This window comes from Triturus cristatus, chromosome 9 (assembly GCF_964204655.1).
Source record: "Triturus cristatus chromosome 9, aTriCri1.1, whole genome shotgun sequence".
In the NCBI taxonomy this organism is placed as follows: Eukaryota; Metazoa; Chordata; class Amphibia; order Caudata; family Salamandridae; genus Triturus; species Triturus cristatus.
Genome location: NC_140592.1, coordinates 1,033,888,065 through 1,033,912,495, shown reverse-complemented (window position 1 = coordinate 1,033,912,495; position 24,431 = coordinate 1,033,888,065). Strand labels below are relative to the sequence as shown.

General features: G+C 49.5%; 1 protein-coding gene across 32 annotated transcripts in view; it reads right to left on the bottom strand.

Moving 5' to 3' along the window:
* KTN1 (kinectin 1) overlaps positions 1-24,431 on the bottom strand; it is a 484,843-nt gene that overhangs the window by 365,062 nt on the left and 95,350 nt on the right. The window lies entirely within an intron of this gene.

The following is a 24,431-nucleotide window of genomic DNA, read 5'->3' as shown; positions in this document are numbered from 1 at the left end:
GGGAGGAGCGGATATTGTGATAATTTTAAAGAAAGGGTAACCACCTACCGAACCAGGCTCGTATAGGCCAATAACCTTAATGAATGGGGATTGAATATGCTACTTACCAGTATGCATCTGTTCTTGGCATGTAGGGCTGCTGACATTCATATCTGTGCATAGATCGCCGCCTAGTGTTGGGTCCGGATGTTTGTACGTTGTTGTCCTGGAAGAGTCTTCGAGGTATCCTGGGATCGGTGACTCCTCCCCTGGACTACAGTGCGCATGGGCATCCTCTCCATCCTCAGATTGTTTTTCGCCATTGTGGCAGTGATGGAGTAGATACAGAAAGTGATGACCATGCTTACAGTAATTCTGAGAGCTGCAGCTGCTACAGGCGCCGGGGAGGAGGGAGGGCGATATGAATGTCAGCAGCCCTACATGCCAAGAACAGATGCATACTGGTAAGTAGCATATTCAGTTCGAGGCATGTGGGCTGCTGAATTCATATCTGTGCATAGAATACATAGCAGTACCTCCTATTAGCGGCGGCTACCAGTGCCAGCTGCAGCGGTCTGAAAAAGGGTTTTGAGAACAGCCTGTCCTACAGCTGCCTGCTGTTTTGATTGCACATCTACACAATAGTGTTTGGTAAATGTGTGTGTGGTGGACCAGGTGGCTGCTCTACATATATCATGCAGGGGAATATTTCCTAGAAAAGCCATGGAGGCCCCTAACTTACGTGTTGAGTGGGCTCGTGGGGGAATAGTTAATGTGCGTTTTGCCTTTTGATAACAAATTTGAATACACTTAACTATCCATCTGGCTATCCCTGCTTTGGAGATGGCGTTACCCTTGTGGTGTGGGGCAAAGGCAACGAACAGTTGTTTTGTCTTCCTAAAGGGTTTAGTCCGGTCGATGTAGTACATGAGGGCCCTGCTTACGTCTAGTGTATGGAGTGCTCTTTCCGCGACAGTTTGTGGGTTTTGGAAGAAAACGGGCAGTTCAATAGTTTGATTCATGTGGAACTGCGAGATTACCTTGGGCATGAATTTGGGGTTGGTACGTAGTACGACCCTGTTGGCGTGAACCTGTATAAATGGCTCTTGAACTGTTAGTGCCTGGAGTTCACTAACTCTTCTTAAAGAAGTGATTGCTACCAGGAAAGCTACTTTCCAGGTGAGGAATTGAATCTCGCATGAGTGGAGAGGTTCAAAGGGTGGACCCATCAGGCGTGTGAGGACCAGGTTGAGGTTCCACATTGGAACCGGTGGGTGGCTTGGTGGAATGACTCGTTTGAGTCCTTCCAAGAATGCTTTGATGGCAGGCACTCTGAATAGAGAGAGGTGCTGCCTGGTTTGCAGATAGGCTGATATTGCGGTCAAATGGACACGTATAGAGGTGTACGCCAGATTGCATCGGTATAGGTGTAAGAGGTAACAAATTATGTTTTGGATGGATGCATCCAGCGGGTTAATGTCATTATTACTGCAATAAATGACGAACCTTTTCCATTTGGCTGCATAGCAAGCTCTTGTAGTGGGTCTCCTGGCCTCCTTGATGATGTCCATACAGTCAGGTGGCAGGTTGAGGTAGCCAAACTCTAGGACTTCAGGAGCCAGATTGCCAGGTTCAGCTGTTGCGGATCTGGGTGCTGAATCTCTCCATGGTTCTGCGTCAAATGCGCGGGTTTGATCCGCAGCCTTGGATGCGGCACCACGGAAAGTTCGAGGAAGGTGGTGTACCATGGCTGGCGTGCCCACGTAGGAGCAACTAGGACGAGTGTCAGGGAGTGTTGTCTGAGTTTGCGAGCCATGAGGAACATGTTCCTCTGAATGGCCCACTTCCACATGCTCTGAGCCAGATGAGACAACTGTGGAGAGTGTGTTCCTCCCTGCTTCTGTATGTAGTACATGGCAGTCATGTTGTCCGTCCGGATTAACACGACTTTGTTGCACAGATGTACTTTGAATGCCTTCATGGCCAGGAAGATTGCCATCAGTTCCAGAAGGTTGATGTGCATCTTCTTCTGTTGTGTCGTCCATAGTCCCTGCACTGTGTAGTGGAGTACATGAGCTCCCCATCCCTGGAGAGACGCGTCCGCTGTCAGTACTATTTGTGGAACAGGGTCTTGGAACGGTCGGCCCTTGCAAAGGTTTTGAGGATTCCACCAATGCAGAGAGTTGTATGCCCGACCGCTCACCAACACTAGGTCTTTCAACTGTCCTTGAGCCTGATTCCACTGACGTGCTAAGCACTCCTGAAGCGGGCGCATATGTAATCTCGCGTGTGGGACTATGAAAATGCAGGAGGCCATCATGCCTATCAACTGCATGAACACTCGTGCTGGAAGTGAGTGTTGGGGTTTGAACCTGGAGATCAGCATTTGCATGCTGTTGATCCTCACTAAATTTGGCTGAGCTGTGGCCGCCAGAGTGTCTATAGTCGCACCTAGGTACTGTTGTACGTGTGCGGGCTGGAGATGGGATTTTGGGTAATTTAGTGAGAATACCAGACTGTGAAGGAGGTGAATGGTGCGGGACATGTGGTTGGCACATTGCTAGGCTGATTGTGCTTGGACGAGCCAGTCGTCCAGGTAGGGGTAGACGTGTACGTGCTGCCTCCGTAGATGTGCCGCCACAGTAGCTAGGCACTTCGTGAAAACCCTGGGTGCTGTTGTCACGCCGAAGGGAAGGACTTTGAATTGGTAGTGCTGCCCCTGAACAGTGAACCGGAGGTATTTTTTGTGTGAGGGGTGAATGGGTATGTGGAAATACGCATCCTTGAGGTCCAGCGTGGCTAGGAAGTCTCCCTGCTTGAGAAGCGGGAGGACTTGCTGGAGAGTGAGCATGTGAAAGTGCTCGGAAAGAATGTACCGGTTCAGGGGTCTTAGGTCTAGTATAGGTCTGAGTGACCCGTCCTTTTTCGGTATTAAAAAGTAGAGGGAGTACACTCCCGTACCCTGCTCGTGGACGGGTACGACCTCTATTGCGCCTTTTAGAAGCATACTTTGCACCTCCTGCTGTAAGAGCGTTAAGTGCTCTGAGGACATAGGACGGTTTCTTGGAGGAATTGTGGGTGGAGTGGAGGTTAGCTCTAGACAGTAACCGTATTTGACAATATCTTTGACCCACCTGTCCGTGGTGATGGAGTTCCACGTGGACAGGAACCTTTGTAGCCTTCCCCCGACAGGTGTTATGTGGTCGGGAGGAAGGGAGAGGGCGTCACTGCTTGTTCTTGGGGGAGGACCTGGTGTTGCCGTAGCCGCGTCCTCTTCCCTTTGTACTGGAGCCACGATATCCACCCCGGGTGTTTTTATCGTAGGTGGTTTGTGTATTGCCCTTGTTGTAGGTCTGCTGTGACCCTTGTCCTCTACTTGCTCCTCTATTTCCGGGGCGACGAAAGGAGCTGCTCCGAAAGGACTGAGTCTGGAGAGCCCCCATGGACTTTGCGGTGTCCGTGTCCTTTTTTATTTTCTCAAGGGTGGTGTCAACCTCCGGTCCGAATAAATAGTCGGGGTTGACAGGCTGGTTGAGTATATTATTTTGCACCTCAGGTTTGAATCCGGAGATTCGCAACCAGGCATGTCGTCGCAGCATGACGCTTGTGTTAATGGCCCTGGCAGCCGTGTCTGCGGCATCTAGTGCACACTTGATGGAAGCATTTGTGAGTAGCTGTCCCTCTCTGATAAGAATTTCTGCACCTTCTTTGTACTGGTCAGGGAGATGTTGGAGTAGTTGCTCCAATGTGTCATAGTGCGCTCTATCGTAGCGAGCGAGGAGCGCTTGAGTGTTGGCTATGCGCCATATGTTGGCAGCCTGGGCGGCAACTCGCTTGCCAGAGGTCTCCAACACCTTGGACTCTTTGTCCGGGGGAGGAGCGTCACCTGTCGTCTGCGAGTGTGCCCTCTTGCGAGCATTCGCTACGACAATGGAGTCTAGTGGTAATTGGTCTCTGATGTAAGTAGGGTCCCCAGGCGCCGATCTGTATTTCTTATCGATCCTGGGGTTTATCACTCGTGCCCTGGTGGGTTCTTTGAAGATGTCCTTGGCTGGTTTGAGGACCCCTTTCAACATGGGCAGAGTTTTTACATGTCTTTCTGAGGATGCGAAGGTGTCCATAAGAAAGTCGTCCTCGATGGTGTCAGAGTGAAGCTGCACTCCATGATTATTTGCGGCACGTTCGATAAGAGCGTTGAACGCTGCAGTGTCCTCTGTGGGAGATGTTTTCGCCCCATAGAGTTGTGGGTCCTGTGCATCTAGAGGTGCACCTGGATCTGCAGGGTCGCCCCAAGTTTGATCAGGGTCCTGTTGGTAATCAGGGTCTATGTCTCCGTGGTAGGGGACTTGGTCACCCATGTAGTCCTCCAACACATCCGTGTCGGAGTGTGTGGGAGAGAATGATTGTGGATCCTGGTAGGGCGAGTGGAAAGATTCGCTTAGGAGAGGTTCTGAGTCCACAGGCAGCTTCCTTTTTAGTGGGATCCGGAAAGGGTCCAAAGGTGGGTCCGAAGTTATCCTCCGTTCGTGGATAACCATCCTGCCGGTGTTGGCGTCGATGACATGTGACGGAGACGCGTCAGCAGGTGTAGTTGTGGTGTGGGTGACCCGTGTCCTGAGTTGGAATATTTTTGGGATCGTGGACGGAGGCAGGCCAAAAGTAATGTTGGCTGGCGCCGAAGAGGCTGCTGGAGCTTTTATTGGGCCGGAGCCCGACGTGTCCTGGAGGACCGTTTTGGTTTTGCTGCTTTGTGCTGCACCAGGTCGCACTTGGAGCGCCTTTGAGGCTTTCGCGCCGACCAGGTCTGTAGAGGCGGTCGTGGACTTTTTCGGCGCCGGTGGGTCATCGAGTCGAGGGGCGGGAATGGCCGTCGACGTCTTCGATGCATGAGGCTTTGGTGTTGCCGTGGAAGCGATGTGAGACGCAGCCGGCAGTGTGACCTTTGGTGTCGGAGTCGATGGCGTCGACGCCGGGAGCCGATCAGGTTTGTTGGCACCGAAGGCCTTTTTCCGTATGCCGGCTCCGACGTCGGCCGCTTCAAGTTCGGCACCGAAGTCTCGCTTGGTGCGCTCGGTGCCGACGCGTTTCGCTGGCGTCGAAGGTGTGGAAGGCCTCGATCCGACCAACGCCACTTTCGGTTTCGGTTTCAATTGAACCAGTGCAGCTTTCGGTTTCGGTTTGGAAGAAGGGAAACCAGCCGGTTTAGGTAATAATGGCTGCCGCTGAATGTCCGAGGCCGGGCCAGAGGGCGGGGCCGAAGAACTGCGGGATAGGTCTCGGGTAAGGCCCGAAGGCGATCCCTCGACCGGAGCCATAGACTGTGGCACTGGGCTCTCTTCAGTCTGAACGGGTAGGCCTTGCTCGTCATTGGAGCTACTCTCTTCGGCCCCTAAGGCCTCATCGTAGTCTCCTACCTCGGTGTCGTCTTCATCTCTGCGAAAGAGTGATTCGTCGACGTTGTTCGATCCTGAGTCATGTTCGGAAACGGGACTGGAGGGTAGGATCTCCAATTCTTCGACATCTTCGGTCTCGGCGTTGAAGATGTCTGCCGGGGCCGGTGCCGCGTGCTGCGCTTCGAGTCTTGCCGCTCGTCGATTCCGTAGAGTCTTCTTGGAACAGAACCGGGCACAGGCCATGCATGTCGATTCGTCGTGATCCGGCGAAAGGCATTTGTTGCACACCGGATGGACGTCGATGTGGGGATATTTCGCATTGCATACCGGACATCTCTTGAACGGTGTCCTCGATTCCATCGTCGACGTCGTCGATGGGCAGGTAAGATGCGAAAAGTCGGTTCTGAAAGTTGGTAAACTAACAAAGGAGTATCGAAACCGATCGAGAAAACAGTACCGACGCGAACTAAAGGCCTTTTGGCCTCGATAAAGTTTTTCCTAACTTGAGTTAAGATAGCACATCCGAACCCAATGGCGGAAAAAAACAATCTGAGGATGGAGAGGATGCCCATGCGCACTGTAGTCCAGGGGAGGAGTCACCTATCCCAGGATACCTCGAAGACTCTTCCAGGACAACAACGTGCAAACATCCGGACCCAACACTAGGCGGCGATCTATGCACAGATATGAATTCAGCAGCCCACATGCCTCGAACACGAAGATATACTCAAAGGTATTAGCTACGAGATTCGCTAGTATAATACATACCCTTGTTAGTAATAATCAACACGGCTTTATACCTGGTAGGGGACTACCCATCATACGCGGAAGGTTATTACACTATTTGATGTTGGAGAAGTCACAGGAGAACCGATTGCTGCAATGCTTTTAGATGCAGAGAAAGCCTTCGATCGGGTCTCCTGGGACTATCTGTGGTACACTCTAAAGAGAGCAGGGCTTAGGGAAGGATATGTCAGGGCACTGCAGGCTTTGTATATAGCTCCGGTAGCCTCTATTAGAGTAAACGCTGGCTCCACTACTCCAGTGAAAATAAAACGGGGAACACGACAGGGATGCCCCTGTTCACCGCTATTGTTTGCGATGTACATGGATCCGCTAATACGTAGGCTGGAGATGAACGAAAGAATAGATCCACTAATTACATGTTTGGGACAGTGCAAGATATTAGCATATGCCGATGACGTTGCGGTTCTAACACCAAACCCAACAGAGGCAATAGAACAGATTGAGATCGAGGCAATTAAATTTGGACGGATATCGGGGTATGCTCTGAATAGCTCCAAAACACAAATAATTAAGAACCAGTATGTGCACTGCCTGGATCACAGAGTGGTGGACTCGGGTGTTTATTTGGGTGTAACTATCACCTCTGCCTTAGAGACTCTGGTGGAAAAAAATATAGCCCCAATAATAGTTAAGGTGAGGAAAGATCTAGATAGGCTACATAATTTACATCTTTCTATTATGGGTCGTACAAATATCATTAAAATGATGGTCCTCCCGAAATTTTTATATATATTTAGGGCAATTCCCCTAATGTTTGAGGATAAGTGGTTTAAAACCTTAGAGAACGTGATAAACAGATTTATTTGGGCCAAAGGCAAGACGAGGAGGGCATTGAGATTCATGGCGCTCCCAAGACACAGGGGGGGATGGGCGCTACCCGACTTAAAACTTTATTATTGGGCAGCTGCCCTGCAGTATACGGCAGGCCTAATTGGGGGGGCAGAAATTGAAGGACAAGGGGCTTTTAGTACAATTGCTATATATGGGTTAGCATTAGGAGCAGCAGCAGAAAGTGTTTTTTTGAAGCAGATGGATTCAAGTTATTTTAAAAGGACCAGATTTAAGACAGTTACGGCAGCATTTCGTATCTGGAAAGCTTTCACAAAGAAATTTGGCCTTGGGAGGTATAACTGGTATACAAGACTGGGAGAGAACCCCTCCTTACCTCAAGATATCTTCTCTGACTTTGTGTTTAAAGAATGGGGAAGGAAGGGAATAAATAAGATTGGTGATATTTTGGATGGGCACTGGATAATGCAGTTTTCGGAGATCCAAAGTAAATATGGACTGGACTCAAGACATTTCTTTAAGTATTTACAGGTCAGAAGCATTATGGTAACTAAGAAGGGAGGGCAGGCAGGATTTAAGAAAAATCCAATTATGGAGATTATTCAGGGAGGAACCGATTGTACAATTAAAAGATTCTATTCGGAATTGATAGAATCTAAGCAGGATGATTTAGAAAAAGGAGCGGAAAACTGGGCACAAAAATTGGATGTAGGGAAAGAATCCATTTTTCTTTCATTAGAAATGGGGCAGACTATATTATGTTCCGCAGCACTCCAGGCACAACATTATAAAACTCTGTATAGATTATATTACACCCCTGCTAGAATAGCGCAATGGGGAGGGACAGCAGGTACTAATTGCCCAAGATGCAGAAGCTTAGAGGCAGATATAGTCCACATCTTTGCTACATGCCCGCATATGCAAACAATACAAAAAGACATTGAGGTCTTCTTTTCTAGATCACTAGGATTAGAGATTAATTTAACACCGGTGACTATATTGTTAGGAGTCAATAATTGCGATAGGCAACTCGAATATGATTGTTTTATTTTTATTGCTATGGCAGTATTGAGATTGTGTATTGCTGCGGAATGGCTTGCACCCCTACCCCCGTCCTTTCACCGTTGGTTAGCTAGACTAACAGAGATTTATAATTTGGAGATGGCAATTTATGCAAGGAAGGGAAAAAAGGGGAGAAGATTAGGCAGACAAATCTGGGAACCCATAACTAAGTGGAAAGAGTGTTGTTTGAGCTAATATATTTTGTTAGATTATAATTAATTGATAGTATATTCTGTATATAATATATGATTGTTTATGAACTATTTAAGGTTGAAGAAAATAATAGTAGTGAACAGTGTGTATAAATTGTTGTTTATGTAATGTGTCGAGCCCTGTGCAAATTATATGGGAAAAAACTCTTAAATAAAATTTAAAATAAATTTTAAAAAAAGTAAAATAAATATATAAAAAATATAATACATACATAAATTAGCATTTAAAAAACCTTACAAATTCACTTAAAAACCCATAGGTTTCACACACGTTATAGTTAGGAATTAGTATTTAAAAAAACCTTGCAAATTCACTGAAAAAACCATAGGTTTCACACATGTTATAGTTAGCTGGACATTTCACTCGTACAAAACCATTGAAATTACCCCGTTATAGTTAGTTCAGCTAACTATAACTCGCGCGACCGCAATCCACTGCTGATGACGTCACACATTACATCACTCATGACGTCATCCAGTGAGTGTGTGTTTCTGTATAGTTTAAATATGTATAATATATATAGGGAAAGGCCTGTGGAAGAATAATTGGCTGTACAAGTGTGTGAATGGATGATTTTCTAGATGCGTAACTGACTCTATAAGTGAGTCATTTGAGATGTCATCAGTGATGTCACTGACCATGTCATGAGTGATGTAATATGTGACGTAATAAGATTGTGTATTGCTGCGGAATGGCTTGCACCCCTACCCCCGTCCTTTCACCATTGGTTAGCTAGATAACGTCATGAGTGATGTAATATGTGACGTCATCAGCAGTGGATTGCGGTCGCACGAGTTATAGTTAGCTGAACTAACTATAACGGGGGAATTTCAATGGTTTTGTACGAGTGAAATGTCCAGCTAACTATAACATGTGTGAAACCTATGGTTTTTTCAGTGAATTTGCAAGGTTTTTTAAATGCTAATTCCCAACTATAACGTGTGTGAAACCATGGTTTTTTCAGTGAATATATATATATATATATATATATTATCTACTGGCGGTCGCCAGTAGATAGTTATAGGACCACGTTTCCATAGGAAATCCGCAACATTCTATTTGGAATAACGGTCGACGAATCCTCGCGAAATTTTCAAAATAGGTGGGGCGCTATGCTCCGCTCCTACCCTGAAAGTCTCGGGAGGATTCGTCAAGCGGGGGCTGAGATAAAAGGGGGGTCCCAAAACGCGTTTTTTCCCATGCATTTTTCCATAGGACCTTTAGACACAGCTACAGACCGAACGGCTGAACAGAGTTACTTGAAATTTGGCAGAGAGGTAGTCTACAGGTCAAGGAAGTGCCTTTTGTAGGTTTTGTGTAAATCTGTTCAGTAGATCCTGAGAAAATAGCCTTTAAACCAATATATATATCTGTGGCAGCTTACGGTGCGCTTACGGTGCGCTTACCGTGCGCTTACCGTACGCGTACGGTGCCGTGCGCGAGCGCGATTCTGATTGGCCGTTCGATCTTAGTAAACATTCGAATCGGTCGAAACCAGGAAGCGGCGTCCGCCATTTTCTATCTCGCACTCTGAGGGGGTGGAAGAAAAACAAAGGCAAAAAACATAAAAAGGGGCTGTTTAGACTGCTCCCAACCACCTAGCCTTGATGAAGGTGTCCTCAAAGAACCCCCAAGGGCAAAAATTCAATTTTAATTTTTTTCGAAAAATCGCCGATTACGCTTACCGTACGCGTACGGTAAAAAAACTGCAAAAAAAAAAAAAATTATCCATATTCTCCACACCCCGTGTGCAAATGGTCCCCGAAGGGCACAATTTGTGCATGGCATATAGTCAAAACATTGCACTACAAAAAAATCAAACATTACCTTTCACAACAAAGCGCATAATATGTCCTCCATGTGCACACGGTGCGCGAAGCGCATCGTGCGTACATGGCCCATCCAGCGTAACGTGGGCACGCGGTGCGCGTAGCGCACCGCGTGCCCACCCTGCGTGCACGGCACTAACTGCGTAAAGTGGGCGCGCGGTGCGCGAAGCGCACCGTGCGCGCACGGAACGAACTGCGTTTAGTGGGCGCGCACGCCACGAATGGCGTAAAGTAACTTAGCATTTAAAAAAACGTACAAATTCACTGAAAAAACCATAGGTTTCACACATGTTATAGTTAGCTGGACATTTTACTGATAAAAAAACCAATGAAATTCCCCCGTTATAGTTAGTGCAGGCAACTATAACTCACGCGACCGCAATCCTCTGCTGATGCTAATACTGTATTTAGAAACTTATTTGCCCAGGTCTTCTTCCATTAAATTTTAGCTATACATATATTACAAATATTTTTTTTTCATAAAGACACACATGTCATCAGCAGAGGATTGCGGTCGCGTGAGTTATAGTTGCCTGCACTAACTATAACGGGGGAATTTCATTGGTTTTTTATCAGTAAAATGTCCAGCTAACTATAACATGGGTGAAACCTATGGTTTTTTCAGTGAATATATATATATATATATCCATCAAGTTCATGTCAGTTCTACCATCTCCAATCTAAGCCCCTAAAACCAAACAACATTTCAGACCCAAATCTAGCTAAAACCCTTGAAGACATCACTGCTGCCTACACTCCCCTTTTGACCAAAATGATAAAGGACTCTCACTCAAGGGATTGTCCCAAACAAACAATTTCAGAGTAGGTTTAATAAACCCTCTCCTGAAAAAAAAACTCAACGCTGACCCAGAAGACATGAACAACTTCCACCCAGAATTAAATATTGCATTCATGGCTAAAGTCTTAGAAAGAGGAGTGGAAAAACAAACTGAAAATCTACTCTGAAGAAAAAATCTGCTTGACTCTCACCAGTCTGGATTCAGAACCGGCAGAAGTATGGAATCTACTATACTACACAGAATGGACAACACACTCACCCTCTTAGATAAAAGGGAGTCATGCCTGCTGGTCGTGCTAGATCTATCGACATCAACACGGTCAACCATATAATTGCTAAAAATCATGGTGGCCAACCGGCTAACATGGCGGACGCCAGTGCTTGAGGCTCCGACCGTTACCCCCGATAACTCCTGCCAGTTCTCCTGTGGAGGGGCAGCCCTAGCCTGTGGGGCGCTGATCGGGTGTGGGGCGACGGCGGGGACGATCCCTGAGATCCGAAAGCTGTGGGGAGCTGCTCCCGGGCGGGGCCGGCGAGAAAAGGGCGTGCGCGGCTACCCGCGCGTTGGAGCTGACCGCTGGAGGCTGATGCAACGCCGGAGGCCGGTTCGAGGAAGAGCCGGGCGAGTGGAGAACGGTGAGCCAGGAGACCAGTGAGCCTCCGTGAGACTGCTGTGGGGGCTGCCGAGGGGCTCCCGGCCGGAGGCGGCAGTGCGGCGGAGGGTCTGCTGCGATGGAGTGCTGAGGAGCGGCGGCGCCCTGGGCCGCGCCGTGATGGCCTGTCGCGGCCTGTGTGGAGACGGGTGGCGGTGAGGGGCGGAGCCGCGACCTGGAGGAGCGCCGAGGCTCTCAGGCCTGTGCAGCCTGCATGCAGAGAGGCTCGTCGCCCGGAGTCAAGGGGACCAGCGCCATCGGTGAGTCGTTTGCTGGGGAAGTAGCGGACGGAGAGCTGGGGGCCCCACCGAAGCGACGAGCGCTGAGGTCTCAGGGTGAATAGGGCGCTACCGAGGACCGTGGAACCTGCGGAATGGCCTGAGCTGCAGCTGCGGGGTGAGCGGAGGCCTGGGAGAACTGTGATCACACCCGCACCCGAGGCCGGTGTGCATTGAGAGAGGAGGGGCCGCCTGGGGCACAGAGACTGAGAGAAGGTGCAACTGGGCAGGCTGACGGGCCCGGAGGCTCCGCTGTGGGACGCTCGCCGCTGGGAGCCGGTGGACTGGTGCAGGCGGTGACGGGCGCCATTTCGCGAGGGACGCCATCTTGGGAGCGGCGGCCCATGAGAGCGGGGCGTCTACCGTTGTGGTCAGCGGCGAAGACCCGGCGACTGGGAGGTAGGAGACCCCCTGAGTGACTGGCTGAGGCACGCTGAGTGTTGGAGTGGTGACGTTCCGTGGGCCCGGGGGCCTAGCGAATGGCCGGCGGGCACCTGTCGGGTGTACTCGGCGACACTGGGGTGACACTGGCCTGAACACTGCCGGCGTGGCCGAGGGGAGCCATGTGCGTTCCCGGCGGGCGCCGATCGGGCGTACCCGGTGTGACTGGTGAGGGACTGGTTGGTCGCGGTCGGAGCCGCTGTGGGGAGCTGCGGGGGATCCCACCGGCTGGCACATCAAGAGGACGAGGGCAGTGGTGTGTTGACCCGGGGAGAGACGCGCGACACACTGGTCCGGAAGCCCTGTTGACCAGAGGACGCCACCCCTGAGTGGACCGACGCCTCCCCCCCTGGGGGCCTGCCGCCCGCCTCGTCGCCCACCTGCCTGGGGTTGGCCACTTGCGCTCCGGGACTGAGACAGAGCCCCCGGTTGCCGTGCGGAGAGGCGCGCCGTGAAGAAGCAGGGGCGCCGCCATCTGGCTGCACCCACACCATCAGGAGACAGCCTGTGGATGCCGACTGCTCAGCAATACGCGATGGGCCGGCTCCGCGACAAAACGCAGCAGGGTCAGTCACGCGTGGTGAGCTTGGACCCCGCGCAGGGCCGCCCAGGGGGAGACGTGGAGCCGCACTCGGCGGCCCTGTCGGCCAAAATGGATGTCATGCTTGCGGCGGTGGAGAGACTCCGCGCCAGCCTGGAACAGACGAGAGTCCTTAGAAACCAGGATCGACAAGGTTACCTCCGACTTTACGCTCCTACATGCGGACCACCGTAAGTTAGCCGAGAAGGTTGCGGTACAGGGCCAGACGCTTCGGGAGATCCAGCCCGTTACCCAGAGTCACAGCGCAGCGCTGCAGGATGTGCTGGATAGGGTTAATGCGCTTGAAGACCGGGCTGATGATGCAGAAGGGCGCTCCCGTCGCAATAATATACGCGTCGTGGGACTTCCGGAGGGCGTGGAAGGCAGGAACCCGGAGCAGTACATGGAGCGCTGGCTGCGGGATCTCTAGCCGCAGGGGGTGCTGTCCCAACACTTTGTGGTGGAAAGAGCGCACAGGGTGCCGGCGCAACAGCCTAGACCCGGGGCCCGGCCCCGTCCGTTCCTCTTCAGGCTCCTGAACTACCGCGATAGGGATGCGGTCTTGAGTGAAACACGCAAATCTGGGGACCCGACAGTTGGCAGTAGTCGTGTAATGTTCTTCCCGGACTACACCGCGGCTGTGCAACGGCGCAGGAGCAACTACCTGGCGGTGAAGAGGCAACTTCGGGAATTGGAGTTGCCCTACTCTCTGCTGTTCCCTGCCCGTCTGCGAGTGGTGGCAAAGGAAGGGACCCGCTTCTTTGACTCCCCGGCGGACGTCTGGGACTGGCTGGAGGAGACGGGGCAGTGGACGGGGAGGAGACCCGCGGGCACAGAACCTGACGGCCGCCCAGAGAGAGGACCCAGGAAGCGCAAGAGGCGGGGAGGTCGACAGTCGACGCGGACGGGACTGGTGGCGCCTAGCCCTGAGAGGATCAGAATGGAGCGGCAGGAGGTCCTCGACGCGGTGGCGACACTGGGAACGCCACACAGCGACGACTGCATGGAGATCGGAGCGCATAGTGCCCCGGGGACCAGTGGGGCCTCGTCCGCGTCCACGGCGATCTCCGAGGAACTGGCTTTACCAGTGGTGACCCCACAGACTGCTGACTTGATTGTGTGATGGGATGATACCGCACCACACTGGGGAGAGAATCACGTGGGGTAGACATGCCCACATTCTTGCCCTGCAGCTGGGTACCGGGGGGAGAGGGTGGGGTCCTGGGGGATCCCGCGGAAGGCATAGGATTAGCGCTGGAGGCACTCGGCTGCGCGAGGGCGGCTTGCTTGTGGCGCGCGCCACCGGAGGTTCTAGCGGGGAGCCCCTGCTGCTGCGCCCCCGCGCTCGGATAGCGTGGCGGTTCCATGCTAGATGAGATGCTGCATTCCCTTCATCTAGAGGAGACTGGGGAGGGGGAACTGTGCCACCTTGTCGATACTTCCGCGCGTACCCCATCAGGCACTACACTGACACACTGCACTGTTAATTAGCTTCTTTAAAGTTTGGACGGATGCCCCGTTGGGAATACGCCCCTTTCGTTAAACTGTTCTCAGAAGTTACACTGTTCACACGGCAGCGCATTCATATGTTACCCTGGGTCACACCGCCGCCCCCCCCCCCCCCCGGGTGCGAGCACTCTACTTCCAGCCCGGCTGGCTTCACCGACTCTACGATGGCACACACTAACATTGTGACCTGGAATATACGGGGCATGCACACACCGTCAAAGCGCTACTCCATTTTCTCCTACTTACAACGCCACTCGGTTGGGATCGCCCTCCTGCAGGAGACACATATGTCGCAGCTAGAGCTGGGCAGGCTCTCCAGAAGATGGAGAGGGCACACATATGGCACCACTTACTCGGCGCATGCGCGAGGTACCTTGATATGGGTGCGAGCGGGAGTTCCTTTCAGGTGCGAGGAGGTGGTAGTGGACGACGAGGGCAGGTACACGCTGGTGCGGGGAAAGTTGAACGGGCAAGAGATGTTACTGGGTTCGATATACGCGCCCAATGTTGACCAGCCGTCCTTCCTGGGGCGCCTGACGCGGCTTCTGCACCCTTATGCGGGGCTCCCCTGGCTGCTGGGGGGGGACTTTAACATGGTACTGGATGTCCAGCTAGACAGATCCTTCCCTCCCCTGCGTGCTGCGATGGTGAAGTCCAACGCTCGGGCGCTGGGGGACTGGCTCGCACACTGGGCGTTGCAGGACCTGTGGCGCACCCTCCACCCGAGGGACAGGATCTATTCTTACTACTCGGCAGTGCACGACCTGCCCGTCCGGCTGGATAGGTTGGTGGGCTCCCAGTCACTGCTCCCGCTTATAGTGAGATCTGAATATCTGGGCCGAACGCACTCCGATCATAACCCTTTGTGGTTCCAGCTTAGCTGGGTAGTGGAACGGCCACCGGTGCCCACCTGGCAGCTTCAGCAGAGCGCGCTTGAGGACCCGGAGTTTCGATCCTCCCTCGGTACGGCCATTCTGGCGTACTTTGAAGCAAACGAAGGGACGGCGAGTGGTGGACTGGTGGAGTGGGAGGCCCATAAGGCGACCATCCGAGGCCACTGCCTGGGGGCCAACTGGAATATCCGCAGAAGCCTTTCAGACTCCCTGACGAGCCTGGAGAATGAACTCCAGCGATACGAGAGAGAGGGAGGGGGTCGGCACTCGCACACCCTGGAGGACCTCTGGGGAAAGCACGCGGACCTCCTGGAGAGGCTCCGGTGCCACAATTACGCCGCACACACGGCCAGGACGCACGCTAGGGCAGACAGGGCGGGCCGCCGCCTGGCTAATACGGCAGGAGGACCGACGCGCCCCCATAGGAGCGATTCGCAGGGAGGATGGAGCGCTAGTCTACACACAGCGTGAAATACATCAGGCCTTTGTTGATCACTATAAGCAACTGTACAAAGCAAAGGGAACTGGCCCCCCGCATCTTCTTGGGGACTTCCTGGCCTCCGTCCAGCTCCCTGCGGTCACGGCGGCACACAACGAGGAGCTCGCCGGGCCTCTCTCCCTGGAAGAAATCGGGGAGGCGATACAGTCCATGGCATCCGGGAGGACACCGGGGCCGGACGGCCTGCCCGCGGAGTACTACAAAGCATACCGTGAGTCCCTGGCGCCGCTACTGCGAGAGCTCTACAACAAAGCGCTGGAGGAGGGGTCACTCCCCCCTTCTATGCGGGAGGCGTTCCTGGTCTCCCTGCCCAAGCCTGACAGATCCCACGGCGCTGGGCTCCTACCGTCCCTTGGCGATGCTTAACATGGATTACAAAATCCTCGCAAAAGTACTGGCAGAAAGGCTGGCGCCGGTAGTTCCTCATCTGGTGCACACCGACCAGAATGGCTTTGTCCCGGCACGGTCAACGTCGCTGAACATTAGGAGATATTTCAGGGTGGCCACTGAGGCAGTGCATAGGTGGCCCAGAGCGGGGTGCCTCATACTGGATTTGGAGAAGGCATTTGACTGCCTGGAGTGGGGCTACCTGGCTGAGGTGTTGCTGCGATATGGGCTGGACGGGGGACTTCCTCAAGATGGTCGACCTGCTATACAGGCGCCCCACGGTTCGTGTCCGGCTGGGCCCATACGTCTCGGAGGCGATACCGGTGTGCCGCGGTACCCGTCAGGGGTGCCCACTGTCCCCGCTCCTGTTTGCCCTGGCAATCGAGCCTTTGGCTGCAGCTATGCGGGCGACTCTGGGGGATGGTATACCGCTGGGGGACGCCGTCCACCACGTGTCGCTCTACGCGGATGACCTGCTGGTCTATGTTCGGGATGTGGGGCGTGTTCCGGAGGGGCTGCCACAGCTGCTGCGAACGTTCGCCGCTACTTCGGGGCTTCGTGTGAACGCAGCTAAATCCTGCCTGTACGCCTTCAGCGCCGGGATTGAAGATCTGAGATACTGCCTGGACGGCACGATGGTCCAATGGAAGGATGACACCTTCCGCTACCTGGGGATACAAATTTACCGATGCCCGGCTGACCTTTTCGACGGGAACTTGGGGAGGGCGGTCGCGGCGCTCAGGCTGCAGGTGCGCTTCTGGGGCACGCTCCCACTGACGATTACGGGCAGGGTGGCGCTAGCTAAAATGGTCATGCTCCCCCGCCTACTATATTACTTTGCTAACTTGCCGATGTATATTCCCCCCGCATTTTTTGGTAAGCTTAATCAGCTGCTGCGGGAACTCATCTGGGGCACTGCCAGGCACAGGCTGGCGCTTGCGAAGCTGTTTCTGCCGACAGACAGGGGTGGTTTAGCCGCTCCTTGCTTTGAGCACTACTACCTGGCCGCTCAGCTACAATGGGTGGCCCGCTGGCTGGCTGATAGAGGCAGGGATGACACGGCCACGGAGCTGGCGCCTTACTCCCTGGAGCAGATTACCAGGTCTTTCCATCCTCTCCATAAGGTCGCGCGCCCGCTACCACTCCTTCTGGACGTGGCGCATAGGTGTTTTCGGAGGGCCTTGTTCCTCACCCGTACTATTGTCCCGTATGCGCCGGCTATACCGTTGGAGGGCTCACCTGGTGGGGGAGGAGTGCTCACGGCCCCATGCTGGCGGATTGGTGGGGAGCTGATGTATGCACGCTGGGGGATCTGTACCGGGAAGGCGAGCTCATAACATACGAGACCCTGGTATCGGAAGACGGGCTCCCGCCCGGTGGGTTCCTGACACATCGCTCGCTGATAGCGAGCATGACTGCAAAATGGGGGGATATGGCCACGGAACCCACCCAGCACTTGACCATGCAATATTTACATGTCATGGGGAGGGGAGGGCACCTGATCCGCTGGTTTGCGGCTTCGCTGAGGGAGTTGTCGTCCATCAGTTTGGACCGCCTCCGTGCAAAATGGGACCTGGACCTGGGGAGAGCGTTGGCGGACAAGGAGTGGGAAAGGATACTCAAGGGCCCGGTGCGTATACCCCGGAACATGCGGTTCCGCCAAATTCAGTTATTTATCGTGCACAGAGCTTACCTCACGCCAGAGTTAATTAACAGATACTTCCACCGTACTGATGCGGTGTGCCCTAGATGCAGAGAGCCGGGGGCGGGTTTCTTGCACATGTTGTGGAGCTGCCCGAGGTTGGGCACCTATTGGAGGACGGTCAGTGGGCTGTTGCTGGGGAGTGTGGGTCGTACTATCCCATTCGACTGGCCCGAACACATATTGCACCACTTTAAGCGATCACGAAAGGATAAGGTGACGTCCCGATTCATGGACCTGGGGCTGGTAGTGGCGGCGCGCCTCATCACGAAGCGGTGGAAAGCGCATGAACCGCCGCACGCGCAGGCTTGGAGCGCCTCACTTCAGGCATGGGCCGGGGCCGAGGGGACCGCTATCCAGAAGGAGGAAACACTGGGCCTACGGAGGGAACCCATGGCGGACCGCTGGAGGCAGTTGCTGGGGGAGCTCAGACGCTTGAGCGCGGAGGGTTGCGCGGGGTCGCAGGAGGAGGCCGCCGGGGTTGGCGGGGGTGAGGGCGGACCGGGGGCTGCTCCACTGTCGAGATGATAGGCCTCTACCTGCTTTCCCCCAGCGCCGCGGCACCCGCACCTGCATAGTGATGATCACGGTTGAGGCGCAAGCACGCACACACAAACGCTCCCCGGGGGGGGGATGGAGTGGTGGGGAGTTCATGACAGACGGGGGGGTAACACATTTGTATGTATAGCTCATGCTGCCACTGTTAGAGTTTGTTGTTATGTATAACCTTTGGGAATTGTGGGTAATTTGCCTGTTTACACTACCTGAAAGGGGTGGGCGGCATCCGTGTACCGGCAAGGAGTCTGGCTGATTCACAGTTACTACTGTCACTCCTGATGTGACCCCCTGGAACTGTATGAATTCGGGAGAAAGTGATACCTCTCACTTCCAAGTTGGAGGTGCGCACAAATTATACTTGGACCTGTTCAGGTCTTGTTCACATTTAATCTGTTAGATAAAGAATTCCATCCACTTCAATTCAATTTTGCTTTCATTTCTTTTATTACGCTTCTGTTTTTCATATTGTGATATTTTCTCATCTCTTTAGCAAAGAAACATATTCATTTTACATCTTCACACAACCCAATGCATTTCGGGTCAACAAAAAAGACCCTTCTTCAGGGGTCTGAAACAGAAAAAATAAAGGAAATATAATGAGCTATTCAGTACTATACTCATACTCTTTCAATATTAAACTCTGTCTAATATATTAATGAAATACATTCAATGGACCTTAATGCAATCTGTTCCCTAAGTCTCATATATGATAAAGTTTTCATTGTTCTTCAAATTGGTGAGGTTTAAAGGCTGACTTCTATCTGCATCATGAGAAAAAACCAGTTCCTGTATTTCCCTATAACTACTAAACACAAATGTGAAAAAACGATCTAAATCAAGTAAAACATGTGCTTGCTACATTTCAGTAACGGTTTACTATCGTAAACAATTGATGACTGATTGTTCGAAAAAACGAAGACTGAGTTAACGTGACAATACTTAACAAGCCTTTAGGTTACTTACTTCGGTGTGTAGAAAAAAGTTCCCGCCTCTCCCTCAATCCGGGTTCTGTTAACGAGTAAGCGTATGTCTCCGGTATTTATATGTGACTTAATTGGTTGAGAGCGCGCTGACGAGTCGCGCTTACAACCAATAGCATGCAGAGATTCACGGAACCTATCAGTTACTTACTTCCGTGTTTACAATAATCCCGCTTTTTTCTCTACCTATCAGGGTTCAGTTACCAAAACCACGTATGTTTAACTTGTTTTATGTATTGCTTAACTGGTTAGAAGCGCGCTAACTGGTCGCTCCTATAAAAAAATTTAAAACAATCTATATCACGCTTGTGATGATTCTACAAAAGAACCATATATAGTAAAAAAGAACCAATGTGTTAGTAAATTAATTACGTGATCACCCAATGCGAAATAAATATTAAACAATGCTCAAAAAATAATTAATACAGTTTAGTGATGCCATCAGCAAATGTCCTGTTAGATCAATCATATTAAAAATGTGCTGTCCATGCAGGAAATCAAACAATTATTCCTCTGTAGTTTATAGAAAACAGGATAGTTCAATTCTGTCATTAATTCCTGCCGGTTGCATGCTGCCCATTTTCCTGATCCAGAAATATTCTGCTCTCAGTCTCTGTTTGTGAGTGTCCATCAATGAGTTTGGTTTGATCACTTCTAGTATGGTAAATTGTAGTTGCGCAATATTATGACCAGCCTCTATCCAATGCATAGCCAGTGTGGACTTTCGATTTTTATTTCCGATATTGCTTTTATGTTCTGTAATCCTGATTTTTATGTTACGTTCTGTCTGGCCCACGTATAATTTACCACAGGGACATTTTATTCCATAAATAACTCCTTTCGTGTCGCAAGTGCTGGAATGCAGAAGTGGAATCATTTGTCCAGTCATCGGATGTCTGAATTGTTGACCGGTTATCACATTATTGCAATGTGTACAGTTTTCACATCTTTTCATGCCTTTATAAATCATCTTTTCACTTTGATTTGATTGTTTCTTAATTAATTTTCAATTTTTTTTTTTTTGATCTCTTATATGCAAATGTAATTTGGTTAGCTACCAGAGGTTGCAAATCTGGTTCTTCTGTGATAAGTGGCCAATGTTTTCTCATGATGGTTGTGATCTGTTTGGATTGGGCTGAGTATTTTAATACGCATACCGTGAGTTTTTTCTCCAATTTTTCTTTTTTATTGAGTAGAAGATCTCTGTCCATGGACTGAACTTTATTCTTTGAATGCTGTAATACACTTTCAGGGTATCCTCGTTTTAAATATTTCTTGATCTGATTATCGATGGTGGAGGATAAGTCATTCGGGTCTGATGTAATTCTCTTGAATCGAATGAATTGAGATAATGGTAGATGTGTCTTCAATGAGTAGTGATGAAAACTGTCGAAATGCAAACTGCTGTTCCTGTCTGTATCCTTTGTGTGAACATTGGTTATTATTTTACCATCTTTAATTGTTATTTTCACATCCAAGAATGCTAACTCATTGATGTTTATTTGGTGAGTAAACTTGATCCTATCGTGTATCTAATTCAGTGCGTGGATGTTTTCAATTAGTTGATCTTTCGTTCCTTTCCAAATTAAAAAAATATAATCTATGTATCGTTTAAAGATCATGATGCCTTCCTTCCAATGTGGGTTATTCAGTATGTGGTCATGTTCAAATTTTGCCATGAAGGTGTTGGCGTAGGAAGGTGCCCCCGCAAAACCCATGGAAGTTCCACTGCATTGTTCGTAAAAGTCATTCTCCCATTCTAGATAACTGTGGAATAACGCAAAATGTAATAATTCCATCAAAAAAACTTTTTCTGTTCCTGTGATGTCATTTTCCAGTAATCTCCATTCCATTGCTTCTAAACCCTCGTGGTGGGGGATAGAAGTGTAAAGTGCTGTAACATCAATAGAACATAGCCATATTTGCTCATTTTTTGGAATTATCACTTCGTTTAGAAGGTTTAGAAAAGCAGTTGTGTCTTTAATGTAGGTACTCCAATTTTGAACCAGTGGTTGTATGAACCAATCTAAGTATTGACCTAGTGGTTCTGAGATTGATCCGCAAGCTGACACGATGGGTCTAAACGGTGGTATGGTGGCATGTTTATGAATTTTCGGGAGCATGTAGAATTGAGGTCTCCTTGGATACTTAATGTTTAAAAAGTGGAAAGTCTTCTCAGTTATCCATTTCAACTCTAAAGCTTTTTCCAAAATAGATTTCAATGTTTCTGCAAAAACATCAGTGGGATCTTGTTCAATTTTGCGATACGTATTGGTATCCTGTAGATGTGTGCGTACACTTTCAGTGTAGAATTCAGTGTTCATCACTACTATAGCTCCTCCTTTATCTGCTTTCTGTATGGTGATGTTAGTCATTTCTTTTAAAGATCTCAATGTGTTCCAATCCTTTTTCGAGAAATTACTTGTATTTCCACTCAAATAATTGATTTTCTTCATTTCAGTAGTAATCACTCTTTCAAACGCATCAATAGTCTTGTGTGACGTAGGAGCGCAGAATGTACTCTTTACTTTAAATTCTTTCATCTCACATTCAGATTTTTCAGGCAGTTGTAAATTTGAAAATAAATTTTTTAGTCGCAAAGTACGTAAAAATTTGAAGACTGCAATTTCTGTTTCTTGAGCATTTGATCTGTAATTAGGCACAAAAGTAAAACCTTTATTCAAAAGTTTAGTTTGAGCTGCTGTTAATTGGATCCCTGATATGTTTATGACAAGGTTGTCTTCTTTTTGGTTGATTGAAGTGCTCTTTCTGTCTCTGTCTCTTTTGTTTTTTCTTTTTCCCCTCCTTGTTTTTGGGGTTCTCCCGTTGTTATTGAACCCGAAGGAGCATTGTTGGCGGCCGGGCTGGTCTCTAAAAAAGTTACCTTGTTCTGTTGGTCTCTGCGTGCTGTTTGTGAATTACTTCCTAAAGGTTTCCTGTTTTGTGCAATCTCAGATTCTGATATGATACTTTCTTGTGATGAACTCACTCCTGTTTGCGGTCTCTTCCAATTTCTTTGATTATAAACATCTGCCCAACTATAGACTTCTTCCAACTTATAATCTATAGTGTCTTTTATATTTTTTGATTTTCCTTTCTTCTATTTCTTTAGCATATTTCTCAAGTTTAGTATTAATATCTTCCAATGTCTTTGTCAAGTCTTCGTGTGTGTTCAATTCGCGTTTAATGGTTTCAAGTTCTTCTTCCAAAGTCTTTAACTCTTTTGACAATTCCTCCACGATCAATAGACTTAGATCTAAACTACATTTGTTCAATATTTGATACCATTTATTGAGGAAAATTTTGTTGCTCCTGCATAGCATTGGTTTTAAAGCGATTCTAAGACCTCTAGGGATACGCTGATTTTTATGATAATAAATAAATGAACCCCCTGGAACTGCCCATGAGACTGCAGCTGGCTCCGAAGTGGGCAGCGATCACAATTTGACTTGAATGCATATCGGGATTGTAGGTATTGACCCTGATATGGGGAGATCCCCTGCACATGCCTATGAATATCTGCTTGCCTGTCATGCCAAACGCCAAAGAATGTTCTTGTTTAAACTAATAAAAACAGATTTAAAAAAAAAATAATTGCTAAAAATCATAAGGGAGCAGATGGGCCTTGTAGGCAGGGTGTTAAAAATGATATGAATCATACCCAACAAACCGCTCCCCACACATAAAATTGGCTAACCCTATTCAACCTATCTATGGAACCTCCAGCCACTCTTACACAATTCAAAACATCCTTTTTTTTACCTGATCGCTGATGGCACCCAATTTTACATGAAGATCTTCTCTCCTGACGACAAACACACTCAAATATCTTCAGTCATGGATGGAGGAATACTACCTCAAAGTTAACCAATAGAACAAGGATTTCCTCCCGACCTCATGTCCCCAAAGTACCACTCGTATACAAACTTGGCTGGATTCCACAATCAATGTTGACAGTAAACCCTCAATTGTTCAGTCTGCAAAATCCCTGGGCTTCATCCTTGACAGGAACCTAAATCTTCACATTCACATCAATGCCATACTAAGGGCCACTCAACACCAAGTCAGACTCCTTCGAAAAGTAAACCCTTTATCCCGACCAACGACTTCAAGACCATGGTCCAAACCCTATTGCTCTCTAAAATGGTACTATGAAATGCCCTCTTAACTGGCATCCCCAAACCTCATCTAGCCCTTCTCAGAGCAACACTGAACTCTGCAGTGCACCTGGTATTGGGCGCCTGTAGACCAGATCACATCACCTCCATACTGACCAACCTCAGTTGGTTTCCAATCAAAACCAGAAACCCTCTCAAGTTTGCCTGCGTCGATCACAAAGCCACACACCTTGGTACCCCAACCTACCTGTCCCACAAACTAACTACCACAGGGGGTTCCAGACTATTCAGAAGCATCGACTCTCTACATCTTGAAACTCCATTGTTCAGGAGCTTCTGCATAATGAACCAATCCTCACTTTCATATCTTTAAAGCCTTACTTCTTTATTGACCAATTAGTAAAAACGCCGTTTGGATGATGTAATTTGAGATTTCATAAATGAGGTCACAGAACATGTAATGATGACATAATATATGAGGTCATAAGCACTGCATGACGGGGACGCACGTTATAGTTAGCTCTGCTAACCATAACTGGTGAATTTCTGTGTTTTTCTTGTTCAAAACGTTAAGTTGTCACTGACATTCTCATCCAACTATCAGGGTGCTTGAACCTTAATTTTTACAGTGAATTTCTAAAGTTTTTTTTTTTTTTTTTTTTTTAATATGAAGTGAGATAGAATTGCAAAATCTTATCTATAATGTCACTATAACCTTTCATTTTGTTTAGGGTTTTTTTCTTTTTTTAACGAAACGATAATTTAATGGCCAAACTTAGAACTAAACCCAGCTTCTCCGCCACACATGGACTTTGGCCTATGGCCAACCGCTCACACTCAACCAAAACCCGCCGGGGAAACAGTCACGCAGCTCCCCGCCCAAGCCATTATTGACCTCGGGCCATAGTTAAATTATAGAGGAGGAGGTGCATGGCCTCCGGGATCCCATCCTCCAGGGCAGA